Here is a 15,680-nt window from a genome sequence, read left to right as displayed (position 1 = left end):
GCACTGAATTCTCTGAGGTGGGCAGGTTTCCACCTCAGAAACCCCAGGAGAAGGCAAAGAGGAGCCTTTCTTTCCTCCTTATCTGGCAGAGCAACATCAAATCTTCCCTGGCCTGAAAAGGAAGGTGTCATTTCTCATAAAAGGTGGCTTAATTATTTTTGAGTGTTTCTTCACATACAACATTTCTCCATGTATAATGAAGTGTGACAAAAACGCTCATCTACACAACAAAGTTGTACATTCTGACCTTTGAGATTCAGTGTGTATAAATCATAAAGTGGATTCCATTCCTTAGGGCACAGATGTTGAGATTAACACACACACACACACATTCGGCGTAATACCAGCTCACGTATAAGGTGACCTTGAGGCAAGGATTTAATGTGCAGTAAAACTCAAGTACGTTAATTTTCTGATTTCTGTAATTAAATCATCCCAGAGAACTGAGAGGAGCAAGGGGCTAGAGGGAAATGAATTTAATTCTATCTTAAAAAAGAAAAATATACCACTATGAAGCCTCACTCATGAGTTACATTTTTATAACTGAAAACAGAAAAATAGCATTTTGTGAGCATTTACTACATACTTTGGATGACCTTTTTCATTTAAATATGCCAGCGCTGCTGTAGGGTGAGCCTCACTGTCCCGCTCTAGGGCAGGAGAATGAGCTCAGTGAGGCTGAGGGACACCAGTCTGATGGCAGAGACCAAGCACAGACTCCTGCTGGGAGGAAGATGTGTTCATTTTTAGTTTAAATACTTTCAAGAGCTTAAATCTACTGTTTTGATTTTCCCTCAAGAACACAAGTCCTAATGTTTTCAAATAATTAAATAAGGTAAGAAATTTCTGATCCAGAATATCATAAATGAAAATATTCATTGTCAGTCTTAAAATCTACCTTAAAAGAAAGTGTTTTCTTTGCACCACATATATATAATAACCACGTATACCTTGGCCTGTCATTTTTGCTTAAGAGAAAAATCTACTTTGGCATAATTAATACCTCAACCACAAGATGAATCTGTTTTTATTAAGTTACTATTTCTTATATCTAAGTACACATCTGTGGTTGTTCCCACAAGTAACAAACAGGCAGGTAGATTATTCCCTTAATAAATCCAGTATTTCTTCCCCTGTTTGACAATCAATGAATAGGTTCTATAACAACTAGATCCTTTCTAAATTTGACACAGAACTTCTGAATGAATGCAACTTTTTGCCAAGAAGTATCTATTTTTCTGTCTGTTTTCTAAGCACCTATTTGTGGCCCTTTGAAGAAAGGAGTGTCAGGAGTTTGACATTCCTTTCCAGAGTCATCTCTCTTGAAAGGAAGAAGGGTAAGGGTACACACTCATTTTCCAGAGAGCTCCTCTGACAATAGCAGAGAAACTTGAGTTGCTGGCAGGGTGTGCTTTTATGAAGGAAGGGAGAAGGTACAGAAATGCATCACCTTGAACAGTGATGACGTTTTCCAGAGGTCATTTTAGCAAGTTTCAGAGAATGCCACACCCACACTTCACTGGACGACTAATACGTGAAACATCAGAGGAATTTTTTAAATGCCTCTTATTAAAAATAACAAAATCTGATTGTTTTATCATTCTCTTACCGGATCCTACTTTCTTAGCAAAGAACTAGTTGCTCTCTAGCACAATGGAAAATGTAGTTATTGCAATCTAGCTGTTGTCGGTTTTTTTCCCTTACAGAATGAAATAGAATCTTCTCAATTGACCTGCATTGCCGACGAATTTTCACCGGAAGGACAGCTAATGCAATGTCCAGAGTTCTTTACGTGCTTATCTAATTTATCTTCATGACAACTTGGCTAGGCAAGTATCTCCATTTTAGAGATGAGAAAATAAGATTCAACAAGTTTAGCAATCTGTTCAGTGCCCATGGACTGATAAATGATAAAGCTGGCCTAACCTATCTGCCCATCCCTAAAGACTCATAAACTCTATGCCCTGTAACCCACAATAAACCCTCACTCAGTGAAAGACTCATTTTGTTTCCTGGTGAGACCTGAATGTCATCCATTTATCTTGACAGCTAAACATGATTTCTTTTTCTCTTAAAATACTCCTCACTTAAATGTAAGTTTCTGAAGAAAAACAAAGACCAGAAAATATAAAAGGAGACATTGTCCTTCCAATCTCCTTTCTTGCATCCCCTATCACAGAAGGTCTCTATTCCCAGACAGATGGATCTTTGAAGACACCAATAAGCTTTACATTACTTGACATCTCAAAATAACCACTAATTTGCCGATGGCACATTCACCACAGTTAGACCAAAGAAGCACCAGAAACTGCTCCAGAAGCCTTTCCCAAACGTGAAGCAGGGCTGTGTCTGTTTCCAATTCTTATTCCAGTCATTCTAAGAAAGGACTTCTTCTCCCTTATGCATTTCCCCCTTCCCTACTGTGTTCCAGACTGTCCTTAGAACCATAAATTAATCCTGTTCGCCAAGAAATAGACCCAATGCTCCATTTTTGAAGATCACATCTGAGAGATAGCACTTAGTGAGAATAAGATTTCAACCCCAATTTATAGCATACTAGAATCCCAGAGCATCTTAAGTTGAGACAGTTATATTTCAGTCCACAAAGAATGGTGTAATACTTCTAAACATCTAAGAATTCAATGTTTACATTAATCCCACTACCAAGCTTATTAAACTGAAGCCATTTTATGAACTAAATTTATAAAATATAGACTAATGAAAAGAAACCACAAAAAATTATGTTCCATAAACAAAACCTTTTACCCCAGGAATAAACTTCCCTTCCTGCAAAGCTGCATAGCACCTCTCATGAAATAAATTAGCCAGCAACTACCTAAGCAACCCCCTGCCATCATCTATGTTGTCATTCTTGAAGAAAAATTCTCAACATAATTAAGACATGTCAACACTTACCTTTCTGTAAGTAAATAACAAAACGGTAGCTATAAGTTATTTTCTTCCATTCAGCTGTTTGGACTTAACTATCTATCCAAAGGACACTTCTGCAGAACTGTTCTGCTTCCCTGGCCTCTCCCTTTATGTTCTGTTAAACATTAACCATCATCTGGTTTTATTGATTTTTAGATATCATAAAGGTATTATTATATTCATTCCATGAAAGAATGGATTAACCAAGTTAATCCATATATATGTATATATATGTATATATATGAGATTTTATATATATGTATAATTTCAAAACAGGTTTCTGAATATTTTAGTGCAGATAACTAAATTAGAAGTTCAAGTGCAAAAACTAATCATTTCTAAAGTGTGGACTTCACAACATTAAAGACGAGTTTCACACATATTTTGTACTCCTCAATACTTAAGAGTGCCTGCAAAGAAGTTTCAACTGACAAATATTTGTGAAGACTTAATCTCAAACACAAAAGACAGAACAGGGAGCCATGTCTTAGTAATGACACAATTCATTGATCACAGTCGCAAGAACTACAGGAAATGACGCAGATGTGACTCAAGATGCAGTCTGGCCACTCCTACTTCTGAGTGCCAAGGGTCCTCCTTAAAGTCTGCATGAAACAACCAGCACTGGGCTTTTGCCCATAACATAAACCAAGTACTTTTTTCACGATAATGAGAATGGAGTTACCCAAGAGATACTTTCCATTCAAAATGAAGTTTCTGATTAAATTATAAAAGCCAATAACCCCAGATTTCCGAGTCAAAGCCTGTTGTAGACTGATTTGCTGATTTCCATCCCCAGTCATTCTGCAAATCCAGACTAAAGATGAGAATCACTGTCACTTGTGTGTCAAATGCGTCATGCTTTCCCCTGTTTCTGATCACTCTCCGATATTCATTTCTGGGCTTCTAAGCTGTGTTGTTTTCTACTTGTCTCTTGATGTGCATCTAGCACAATGAAAGCACAAGAGTAAAGCCCACTATCTAGGTGGGCTCCCACTCAAGATCCCTGGAGAAGCCTTCACGATTTCTCAAAGCCAAGTCCCTTATTCTCAGGGACCCTGTAAGTGAAGCCATCCAGTCACATACCCGTGACTAGCATACACATAATGCCAGTAGGTCCAGGAAGGCTCTATCTCACTTTTTCTCACACACAACATAATTATATTTAAGGAAATGAAATCAATAAAGCTAAGCACTTCAAGTTTTTAACTTCTCTTTCCTTCCTTAGCTAAATAAAATGACCTTGGTCTAAAAAAAAGAAGAAAAGAGAAGTAAACAACTTGCACTTATTTGTTTCACTTCCTTGAACCAAAGACAGGACTCTCACAGCATTGATCTGAAAGGAGTTTATTTTTTATTTGGAAAATAAGTATATAAAAATTTTAAGTATAGGGCCTCCCTGGTGGCTCAAGGGGTTAAGACGCAGCCTATGAAGGTATCCGCAGCCACTGCTGCAAGAGTTCGATCCCCAGCCAGGGAGCTACCCACATGGTGCAGCAGACCTCTCCTGACTCACCTGCTGCTCCCCTCAGCAGTGTATTTCAGTCAGTCTGCCTGTTCTGTTCCCCACTCCGTCTCTGGTGAATCCTCTCACCCCCCACACTTCTGGCATGTACCCCAGTTCTTGTATGCATAAATAAATAAATCTTTTATAAAAATTTAAGTATATAAAAAGTTCTCTTTAATCTTTAGATTGTTTTTTAAGAAAGTGTATATATGTCACTTTTAGTCATTGTTTCTCAGCAATATTATACAAATATGTTTGTAGAAAGTATACTGGCATTATCAGTTAAAAAAAATATGTTTTCTCACAACTTGTTACATACCAGGGAATCCCCATTAAGACAATCAGCAGATTTTTTAGCATAAAATTTGCAGACCAAAAGGGAATGGCTAAAAGGAAATATTGAAAATGCTAAAAGGAAAAATCTTCCAACCAAGAATACATTACACAGCAAGGATATTATTCAGAATTCAAGGAAAGATGAATTTTTCAGATAAACACAAGCTAACAGTGTGCACATGATACCACTGAGCCAGTGTTACAGGGGACTAAAGAAACTTAGTTAAATTGAAAAAGCACTAATATCAACAACAAAACATATGAAAAAAATACACTAGTAAAGTTATTAGATTAATAACATACAGCTAGTAAGAAGAGTAAATGACAAAAATGGTAAGATTAACTAACTACAATAATTAGTTAAGGGAAAGAATTTTTTAAAGTGAGACATCAAAAACATAAAACCTGGGGGATCGTAAAGAGGTCAAATTTTAGATGCATTCAAACTTAATTTACTATCAACTTAAAATAGAATATGACATAGATAATTGTTTTATGTGAATCTCACAGTAACAACCACAAAAAAGTCTACAGGATACACAAAATATAAGCAAGGAATCTAAACATAACATTAAAGAAAATCATAAAACCACAGAAAAGAGAAAGGAAGTACAAGAACTATCAGAAAATATTTAATTAAATGGTAACAAGCCACCTATCAAAAATTAATGTAAATTGTTATTAAATGTAAATAAACTAAATTCTCCAATTAACATACAAAAAGTAGGCAGACCCTTTTCATGAAGATGGTGCCAAAAGCAAAGAAGGAAACCCCTGCCCCTTCCAAAGTCAAAACCAAAGCAAAAACTTTGAGGGCCAAGGGAGCAGTGCTGAAAGGTGTCCAGAGTCACACACACACACACACACACAACAAAGAAAAGAAAGAAAAGAAAAAGAAAAAAATGAAAACAGAGAGCAGTAGCCACATATCAACCACTTTCTAAAGGCTCAGGGTCTGTGATTCTGAAGGCAACCCACATATCCTCAGACAAGTCTCCCCAGGAGAAACAAGCTTGACTATCATCTGTGATGATATCATCATCCTATGCCATCATCAAATTCCCCTTAACCACTGAGTCAGCCATGAAGAAGATTGAAGACAACAGCACATTTGTATTCACTTTGGACCCCAAGGCCAACAAGCACCAGATCAAACAGAATATGAAAAAGCTCTATGACACCGATTGGGGCAAAGTCTATATAGCCTGATCAGACCTGATGGAGGTAAGAAGCATGTTTGACTGACTCCTAACTATGATGCTTTGGATGTTGCCCACAAAACTGGGATCATCTAAACTGAATCCAGCCGGTTAATTCTAAATATTTTTTACCGTAATAAAAGGTGGCCACAAGAATTAAAAAGAGACTCATACATATGCCAAGAGGCACACTGAGTGTGAAAGCATGAGAAAAGATGGAAGTGGAAATAAAAAGTCTGATATTGCCATACTTAGACAAAATAATTTTAAAACATCTGATAAAAAAACCCCAATAATAAAACATCAGATTTGTATGACATCAGGGCAAATAAATTTAAATATATATAAAACATTCCATCCAAAAGCAGAATACACAGTCTTCTCAAGTGTAATATTCCCCAGTATAGATCACACTTTAAACACAGCATGAGTCTCAATAAATTCAAGATGGAAGCCAGACCAATCATCTTTTCCAACCACAATGCCATCAAACTCTAAATCAATTACAGGAAAAAAAAAGAAAAAAATCAACCATAACAATATGAAACTAGAAGTCAATAACAAGAAGAAAATGAAAAATCACAAATAGGAGATTAAATATGCTACTGAGCAACTACTAGTGTAATGAAGAAATGAAAAAAAATACCTTGAGTCTAACAGACATGGAAACTTAACATACCGAGGTCTTGGGATCTAGTGAATGCAGTGCTGAGAGGGAAGTTTTATACTACACAGGTACACCTAAAGAAACAAGAAAAATTTCAAACAATCTAATCTCAGAGAATAAATGAAATAGAAACTATAAAAAGTTGAAATGATCAGTGAAACTAAGAACTGGCTCCTTGAAAAGATAAACAAATTGACAGCTCGACTAGTGAAGAATCAGAATCAGAAACAAAGAGAAGTTACAACTGATACTAAATAAATACAAAAGATCAACCTGGTCTTTAGACCAGATTCAGATGGCTTCATTAGAATTCTACCAGTCAAATAAAATTTAATATCTATTCTTCTCAAATTCTTTTTCAAAAAATTTTGAAGAGAACACTTCCAAATTCATTGTACAAGGCCAGCATTACTCTAATACCAAAACCCAACAAAAAACAGGGAGGGAGGGAAGGAGCAGGGAGGGAGGAAAATTATAGGCCAATATCCCTAAGGAACACAGACACAACCAAACATTAGCAATCTGAATTCAACATCATACACCATCACCAAGTGGGATTTACTCCAGATGCAAGAATGGTTCAACATTCACGGTCAATGTGATACACTACATTAACAAAAAGGATAAAAATATAGTTGTTTTAATGGTTGCAGAAAATGCTTTAAACAAAGTTCAACATTATAAAAACCTTAACAAAGTGGGTATAGAGGGAATGCATTTCAACATAATAAAGGCCATATATGGATATATGGCAGCTAAAGTTATACTCAACAGGGAAAAGCTGAACACCTTTCCTTTGAAATCAGGAACAAGGAATGCTCACCTATACCATTTTTATTCAGTAGTTTGGAAATTCTAGCTAGAGTGTTTAGGCAAGAAAAAGAATTAAAAGGCACCTAAATTGGAAAGGAACATGTAAAGGCTGTAACTGTTTAAGGATGACATAATTTGATATGTAAAAAGACCTAAAGACTTCACTGAAAAATTGTTGCAACTGGGTCTCCCTGGTGGCTCAAGGGGTTAAGCACCGCACTATGAAGCAATCCACAGCCTCTGCAGCACGAGTTCAATCCCCGGCCAGGGAGAAACCCACATGGCGAGGCAGACCTCTCCTGTCTTGCCCTCTGCACCCCTCAGCAGTGTATTTCAGTCAGTCTGCCTGTTCTGTTCCCCACTCTGTCTCTGGTGGATCCTCTTACCCCCCACATCTCTGGCCTGTACCCCAGTTCTTGTATGCATAAATAAATAAATCTTTTTTAAAAATTGTTGTAACTAAGACAGGAACACATCAGAGATGTTTTAGGCTTGGTTCCAGGCCACTGAAATAAAACACGTATTATAATAAAGAGAACCACACAATTTTTTTGGCTCCTAGTGTGTATAAAAGCTATATTCACACTATGTATAGTCCCAAATATCCAAACCAGTCTCGAGAAAGAACAAAACTGAAAGCGTCACACTCCCTAATTTCAAACAATGCTACATAGCTAATGTAATCAAAACAGCCTGGTATTAGCATAAAGTCAGAGACACAGCTCAATAGAGGAAAGCGCAGAATTAAACATACACATATATGGTTAATTTATGAAAAAGACAAGAACATACAATGGAAAAAGAAGAGTCTTAGATAAATGATAATGGGAAAACTGGACAATCACATGCAAAAGAGAGAAACTAGTCCACTATGCTACACTATACACAAAAATTAACTTAAAATGAATTGAATGTTTGAATGTAAGATCTGAAGCCATAAAAAATTTTTAAAGAATTATTTATTTATGCATACAAGAACCAGGGTGTAAGCCAGAGGTGCGCGGGGTAGGAAGGTAAGAGGATTCACCAGAGAGAATGGTGAATCGACCTAAAAAACACCTGCACAGTGAAGAAAACCATAAAAGTCATCAAAATGAAAAGTCAACCTATCTTATATCAACATAGGATAACTTATATCTCCCTAACTAGGAGATATATTTGCAAATCATATATCCAATAAATATAAAGAACTTACACAACTCAATAACATGAACAAGCAATCTGGTTTGTTAACAAATGGGCAAAGGATCTTAACAGATGTTTTTCCCAAAAAGAAATACTAATCAATGAAGAAGGCCATCACTAATCAACAGGGAAATGCCAATCAAAAACACAGTGAGTTATCACCTGACACCTGTCGAATGCCTAGCATCAAAACAAGAAATAACAAGTGTTGGTCAGAATGTGTTGTAGGTGGGGCGGGCCGCCGGCGGTTCGTATTACCGGGGTCGGAGGAGGAGCCGGCCGGGCCCGCGCGGGGAAGCGGGGAAAAAAAAAAAAAAGAAAAGAAAAAAAAAAAAAAAAAGAATGTGTTGTAGGTGGGAATGAAAATTAGTACAACAATTATGGAAAATATGGAGGATCCACCAAAAATTAAAAATAGAACCACCGTATTTGATTCAGAAATTCCACTTCTGGTTATTTATGCAAAAACAAAACACTCATTTCAAAAGATATACACACCCCTATGTTTACTGCATCATTATTTATAACAACCAAGATAACAACCTAAGTGTCCATCAACAGATGAATGAATGAAGATGTGACACACACACGAATACTATGCAGTCATAAAAAAGTGTAATCTTGCCATCTGTGACAATATAGATGGACATTTTTGGCATGCTAAGTGAAATAAGTCAAACAGAGATACACAAATGCCATTTAATTTCATTTATACATGGAATCTAAAATGCTAAAAAAAATTTTTTAAACCAACTCATAGATACAGAGAACAAGCTGATGGTTGTCAGAGGGGAGGGTTATTGGGGAGATAGGCAAAACGGATAAAGGTGATCAAGATGTACACATTTCCAATTAGGAAGTAAATAAGTCCTAGGGATGTAGTACACCACATGGGATTAGTAGGCAATATAGTATTGAAATTTGAAAAATTGCTAAGAACAAAGCAGAAATAACCTTACTGCTATTGTTCTGCACTATATACAAATGTCAAATCACTATGTAGTACCCCTGAATTAATATAATGCTGTGCCTATTATATTTGAATTACAAAAAATGATTTTTGTTTAATCTTTACAACATGGCCATGAAGTAGGGTCCATCTTATGAAGAGGAGACAGAGGCACAGTGAGGTTTTAGCTCTTGCCCAAGTGACACAGATTTATGATTACACAAGCAGGACTCCAACCTTGGTCTGCCTCATTCAAAACAATGTATTCACCACACCTATAGAATCTATCAGAATGTTTGCCATCTGGCTCCATATGAGCAATAAAAAATGCAAAGGAAGAGGGTCTCCCCGGTGGCACAGCGGTTGAGCGCTGGGTTACGAAGCTGCCCGCGGCCTCTGCGGCGCCGGTTCGATCCCCGGCTGCTCCCCGGCCACCTGAGGAGGGTCCCACATGGCGCGCAGACCTCTCCTGCCGCCCGCTGCTCCCCTCAGCAGTGTACTTCGCTCCTTCTGCCTGCTCTGCTCCCCGCTCTGGCTCTGGTGAATTCTCTCACCCTCCCGCGCTTCTGACTGTACCCAGTGCATGTGTAAACAGAACAAACAAACAAAACAAATAAATAAAGAAATAAACATGCCTCTATAAAAAAAAATTAAAAAAAAAAAATGCAAAGGAAGAAATGCCCCTGTGTTAGTCCATGACTGTTAGGAGGTGGCCAAGTCCTGAAATGGACCTTCCTGTACATTTTATGCTACATCTCAGCATTAGTCTCCAAGTTAGAGAATCAGATTAAACTCTAAAAAGTACAAAGCCTCCATCAGAGAAACTAAAAGATGATCACATCTCTGAATTATAAAATCTTTTTCTATGCTCTCCAGGAAAACAGGTTAACATAGTTCTGAGAGCTATGCATTTCATTATTTATTCTTCCAGTTAAATCTGAAGATTAAGAGCCTGCACCCCCCTGTGCTCCAAGGTAAACACTACTGCACTTAAGGGATCCATCATCTTCAGGTAAAAATGAGACATTGCTAGTCTGATAGGTTCATACTGACAAAGTAGTAATAGGGATAAAGAGGAAACTTTAGTTGATTAAGTTACTGATTTCCTTTATCAGAACGAAGAAGATATACATTATCATGTAATAGAAACAAGTGAATAATTTTAAGAATTTGCATAAATCAGATAATAGCTTCTTGGTAAACCAATTTAAGACTTTATAACATTTAACTATTCCTCTAACATTAGCCCTAGAAAATATGTTTAAATTATGAACAATGCTAGTTAGCAAGGTATAGAACTTGCAGAGCCTCCCAGACAAAAACTTTGGGGGAATTTGGAAAAATCCTTAAAATTTAAAGCATGTTACATTTCTAATATTTCTAAAGAACACCTGTATACCTATGTTTATTGTAGCACTATTTACAGTAGATAAAACCTGGAAACAACCCAAATGCCCAAAAATAGATGACTGGGTCAAGATGTGGCACATATACACAATGGAATATTACCCAGCAATCAAAAAAGATAAACTCATGCCATTCACAGCAACATGGGTGGAACTAGAAGGAATTGTGCTCACTGAAATAAGCCAGGAAGAAAAAAAAAATATCAGATGGTTTCACTTATAGCAGGAATATAGGGGAACCCAATAAGACATCAGTGTAAAAAAAAATAGTAACAGTACAAAACACAACAAAGCAAAAACGTCAATTATAAATCAGAGACTTACTGCAGGGGAGGAGGCAGGAGAGGGATCAGAGGGAGGGAGGGGCACAGGGGACTGAGGTGATGGTGCACGGGTGCATTGGTGAAGGAAACTCTATATGGGGACTAAACCTGAGTGGGTGGGGGGAAGCAAATATTGTTTAAAAATGAACAATGATGTAAAAATTTTTTAAATATATTAAAAATTAAAGCAAATGAAATTTATGAGTGCTAAGTATTCCATTTATCACACACTTGCATTTTAAGATGTAGTTTGTGTTACATATTAATGTAACACAAATGTATTTGAAAACATTTTATCATAAGTCTGTCAACATACAAGACTTACTTAACCAGAGGATATATTATTTTTTAATTACTTATTTAATATCTGTTCTGTTCTTGTTAATGTAATGATGTCAGAAACATTGTCTGCCATTGGCACAGAGTAAATACTTTTCAGAATTGAATTCCTTTAATTTTAATCAATAATTCCAAATAGGTGAGGTTTCATGTTGGCTCAACCTTGGCTGATGGGGACCCATCCAAAGGGATCCCATCAGGTAGGGGATTATTTTGCATCCTCTCAAATCAATCTTTCACATCTTTTATTCCACAATCATTTAGTGCATTTCACATCTTTTATTCCCAATCATTTAGTGGAATAAAAACATGTTTTAGGCTGAAGTAGAATTTTCCCCTCATTTCTTTCAGTGACTGTTTTCTGCTAAATTTAAGCAAAACAGCTTCTAATTTTATGAAGCTATTCTACATGTCTCTGGATTTGCTTGAGTTTGGTTTTTGTTGATGTTGGGGGAGGGAGGACAAATTCCCACACTAGCACAGTTTAGGGAATAGTAAAGGATATAAAGCTTAAATAACTAATTAAATTGCTAGTTCCAAGTAAGAAACACTGAACCACACATAATGCTGTTGTGAAATCTTGACTGAGAGCCACCTTGTGCTTTTCCTAAAATATTCAAAAAAGACAGTTTAGGTTAATGGCCCAGTAGATGAGTCGCTTAATCCAGCCTAATTATCCTTATCAAGAAGCTGCCAGAGCATCTGTGAATGGAATGTTTGGTAAGTATTCACAGCCTCAGCCATGCATTGGAGAAAGGTTTTCTTGAGCTCGCTAACCTGGACAATTTCTTAAACCTGGGCCTCACACCAAGAGTTCCTTCATGTGGTTCAGTAGATCTGAGATGCAGCCCAGACATCAAGGTTTTCAAAGCACTCTGGATTTCTGATGCAGGTGATCACCTGGATACATCTGTGAGAAACATCAGCTCAGGGATGCTGTGATTTGTCTGTCAGTATGTATTCTTTAGCAAGGTCTGCACTTGGGATTAATTTCTCCCCACATTTGGGATCCATTTCTTCAGGAATGTCTCAGGCAACAATGCAGTTGGTTTGAACATTGTATACACACACTGGAACTGGCAGGCATAAGCCTGCTCCTCTCTGATATTTTCTCACAGTCAACTTCCCTTTTCACTTGAGTTTAAATTTTCTTGAAATTATAATAATCTTGTTGGCTTTCTGAGACCTCCCTCTAAATATCGCCAAGTTCCAGCAACATGTGCTTTTGCTCACATCAGTTCACTGTTCACTGTTGCAACTGGCTTCCAGCATTCTGAAACCACGCTCACCAACTCCTCATGATTGTCAGAGACATGCTCCTCAGTCTGCTCTTCATCAGACTTTTCACATCATTTGGTACCATCAATAGCTCTCCCCTGAATTGATTTTTATCCTTGGTTACCTCATCAATACGCCCTCCTGGTTTTTCTTCTACCTCTCAAGCCAGTCCCTCAAAGTCCCATTTGTAGGTTCCTCAGACTCCTTGACTCAAACCCAAGTTATCCTGCCTTGTTTCTCCGCTAGTAGATTGGATGTGGTCCTACCTACATGCCAAAGTTTTAAGTCTCTCTCCACCTCAGATTGCCCCCTTAGTTTAGGGTTCAGTCTTTTATACCCACACACTTATTTCTACAATTCCACCCATATATTCCATATGGATAACAAACTCAACATATCCAAAATTAACCTGTTTTAATTTCTTCTAAACTGCTCCTACTGGAACATCACCCTTTCGTGTTTGCCTGGTAGTCATCAAAGCTCAGGCAAATACTGTGCTGCGGTTGTCTAATAACTCCCAACCTGGTAGCAGATAGAAGACAAGCAATGTCTAAGCCTGGGATTCACCTACCTTGCCTCAGAAGACTATGAATTGGACACTAGGGGATCAGTAAATATCAGTAACAACCCAGGAAATTTTCTGGAAAAACTGTGTTACCTTAAAAGACCTGGAATTTTCAAGTTGCTAGATGAGAAAACACAGAAACTACAATCTCACGCCAGCGAACCTCTTCATTTCCCATCATAAACCAACAATGCCAAGGAAAGAGGAGAAAAAAAAAGACTCAAATCAGGAGAGAGTCTCTGGATTTACCAAAGAGGGCTCAGGCAACACCGGCTCCCCCTCATAAAGGGTGGGTGGGTGGGGCAGCAGAGCAGGCTTAATTAAATTGCTGCCCTTCCACTTACCCACCTGCCCCTGGTTTAAGTCTGGCTGGCTTGGCTAGCACCTCACCAAGGCAAGGCCCAGGGGGACTGTTTTTACTCCTGGATCTTCACAATTTTGCTCCCCCAACATGAGAAACAAAGGAAATAACCTAGAGCCAGGATTAGATGCAAACGCATTTATAAAACAGGTGGTTGTACCTTAATTTACCACTTAATACAAGAGCAAACCAACAGGATGACTAGAAGCTTACCCAAAACCACCCCTCTTTTCCATCCCCTGAAGGTGTTTTCTGAACACAAATAGTAACTTTTTAGTAGAGAGGTCCTCAACCCTGGCTGTGTAGAATCATAGGGATTCTGATTTGATTGGTCTTTGAGCCTGAACTGCCAAGTTTTGAAGTCCTCTTTGCTCAACACACAGCTGAAGTTGAGCAGCCTGGTCTACAGCCCAGCCTTTGCAGACACCTTTCTAATTCTCACTCTATGAACTCATCATCTTCACAACAACCCGGAAACGTCATTATTGGTATTAATATTTTACAAATAAAGAAACTGAGTAACAAAGAAGATAAAAACAGATTCTCCAAGATTTGACTGTGGGTCTGATTTTTAAAAATCATAATAAAGCGAAGTACTTACTAGCTACCTTCCACTAAATTCCAGAATTCAGCCGGCCACTCGCGTCCTCTCCACCGCGCAGCTATCAGCTCCCAGATCCCCAGCCAAAATATCAAGACTCCCAGCCTAATAACACTCCCACCAGGCGGCCCTCCCCTGCCATGTGTTCTGAGTTATTCCCTGGGAATCTGCCCCACCTGAGAAATCTGCCCTGGTGTCATTTCCACAACCGATAACTGCTTCATCCCATATCTCTTTTCTACCCAAATCTCTTAGATATTCTCCTGACCTCCCATGTTCAGGAGCAATGGCAGTACCTGGCCCGCTGTATCCCGTTGCTCTCTTTCAGCTAGTTTGGAGGAAGAACACCCTCTCCCAGGGCTATAAGGAAGTGGTTAGCCTTAGTATTGCTCAGCTCAGCTGAGCCAGGCTCACTAACAAGTGTTCAAAGAGTCACACAGAAGCCAGGCGCACCTTGCCCCCAGCAATAAGTGAATTATCCCTGACTCTGAGTTTTCTGAAATACACCCGCCCCTCAGTGGCTGAGCGGTTCTCTCCTTACTAGGGAGTCATGTGTCTCCCAGCACTGTGCTGACTTGCTGACCTTCACCTGGACTTTCATGTTCGTCTAGGTCTAGAACCTAGCACTTTGAGAATTAATTTTATCCTGTGTTTGAAATACAGGCCCTTTAGTCCTTTTCTTTTTGGGTCACGAAGCAAAGGAATGTAGAGGAAATTACTAGAGAGCCAAGTTGGGTCTCAGCGTCAGTGGCTCTTTTCCTTGAACCTGACACAGACAGGAGAATTTATTTCTCCTCATCGTTACTCAGCTCCCTAATAAATCAGTCTGCCACACTTTAAGGCAGAAGGTTTAAGACTTTGGAGGCTGGTAAATTGGGATCTGAACCTCAATTCCAATGCTATTCTTTGACTTAGATATTTCTCACCAAGATGGATTTGGAAATCTCAGATGTGACCCTCAACACCACACTCCCAACTCTGCCCATGGTCATAAAATCAGTGGCCCATTAGTGACTTTTCAAAAGGCCCTCTCAACTCTATTCCACTTGCACTAAGAGTATCTTCCTATCTCCTTCCCACCCACACTCAGAAGCCAGCAGTAATTAGCCTCAGCTGTCACAGCCTAAGCAACTAGGTCGCGGCTTCCCTTATCTCGCAGTACCACAGAGGCTGCTAGAAAACTAAAATTAAAAACCTAGTCTTATTAAAACACCAAACTG

The 15,680-nt window shown here is 38.4% G+C and overlaps 1 protein-coding gene and 1 pseudogene across 3 annotated transcripts in view; one reads left to right on the top strand and one right to left on the bottom strand.

Moving 5' to 3' along the window:
• Positions 1-14,537, bottom strand: part of CDH17 (cadherin 17) — a 57,988-nt gene extending 43,451 nt beyond the window's left edge. The window contains exon 1 of one of the 3 annotated variants that reach the window (XM_037504160.1): positions 14,461-14,537. The gene's annotated coding sequence lies outside the window, so the exon portion shown is untranslated. Of the gene's footprint in view, positions 1-13,591; positions 13,708-14,460 lie in introns of those variants that run through there. The other 2 variants (XM_037504162.2, XM_037504161.2) reach the window with 2 other exon arrangements.
• On the top strand, positions 5,495-6,069 carry LOC119239660 (60S ribosomal protein L23a-like; annotated as a pseudogene).
• Positions 14,538-15,680: the final 1,143 nt, after the last annotated feature.

This window comes from Talpa occidentalis, unplaced genomic scaffold (genome assembly GCF_014898055.3).
Source record: "Talpa occidentalis isolate TD23 unplaced genomic scaffold, MPIMG_talOcc4v2.1, whole genome shotgun sequence".
NCBI lineage: Eukaryota > Metazoa > Chordata > Mammalia > Eulipotyphla > Talpidae > Talpa > Talpa occidentalis.
This window is presented reverse-complemented; position numbering and strand designations above follow the sequence as displayed.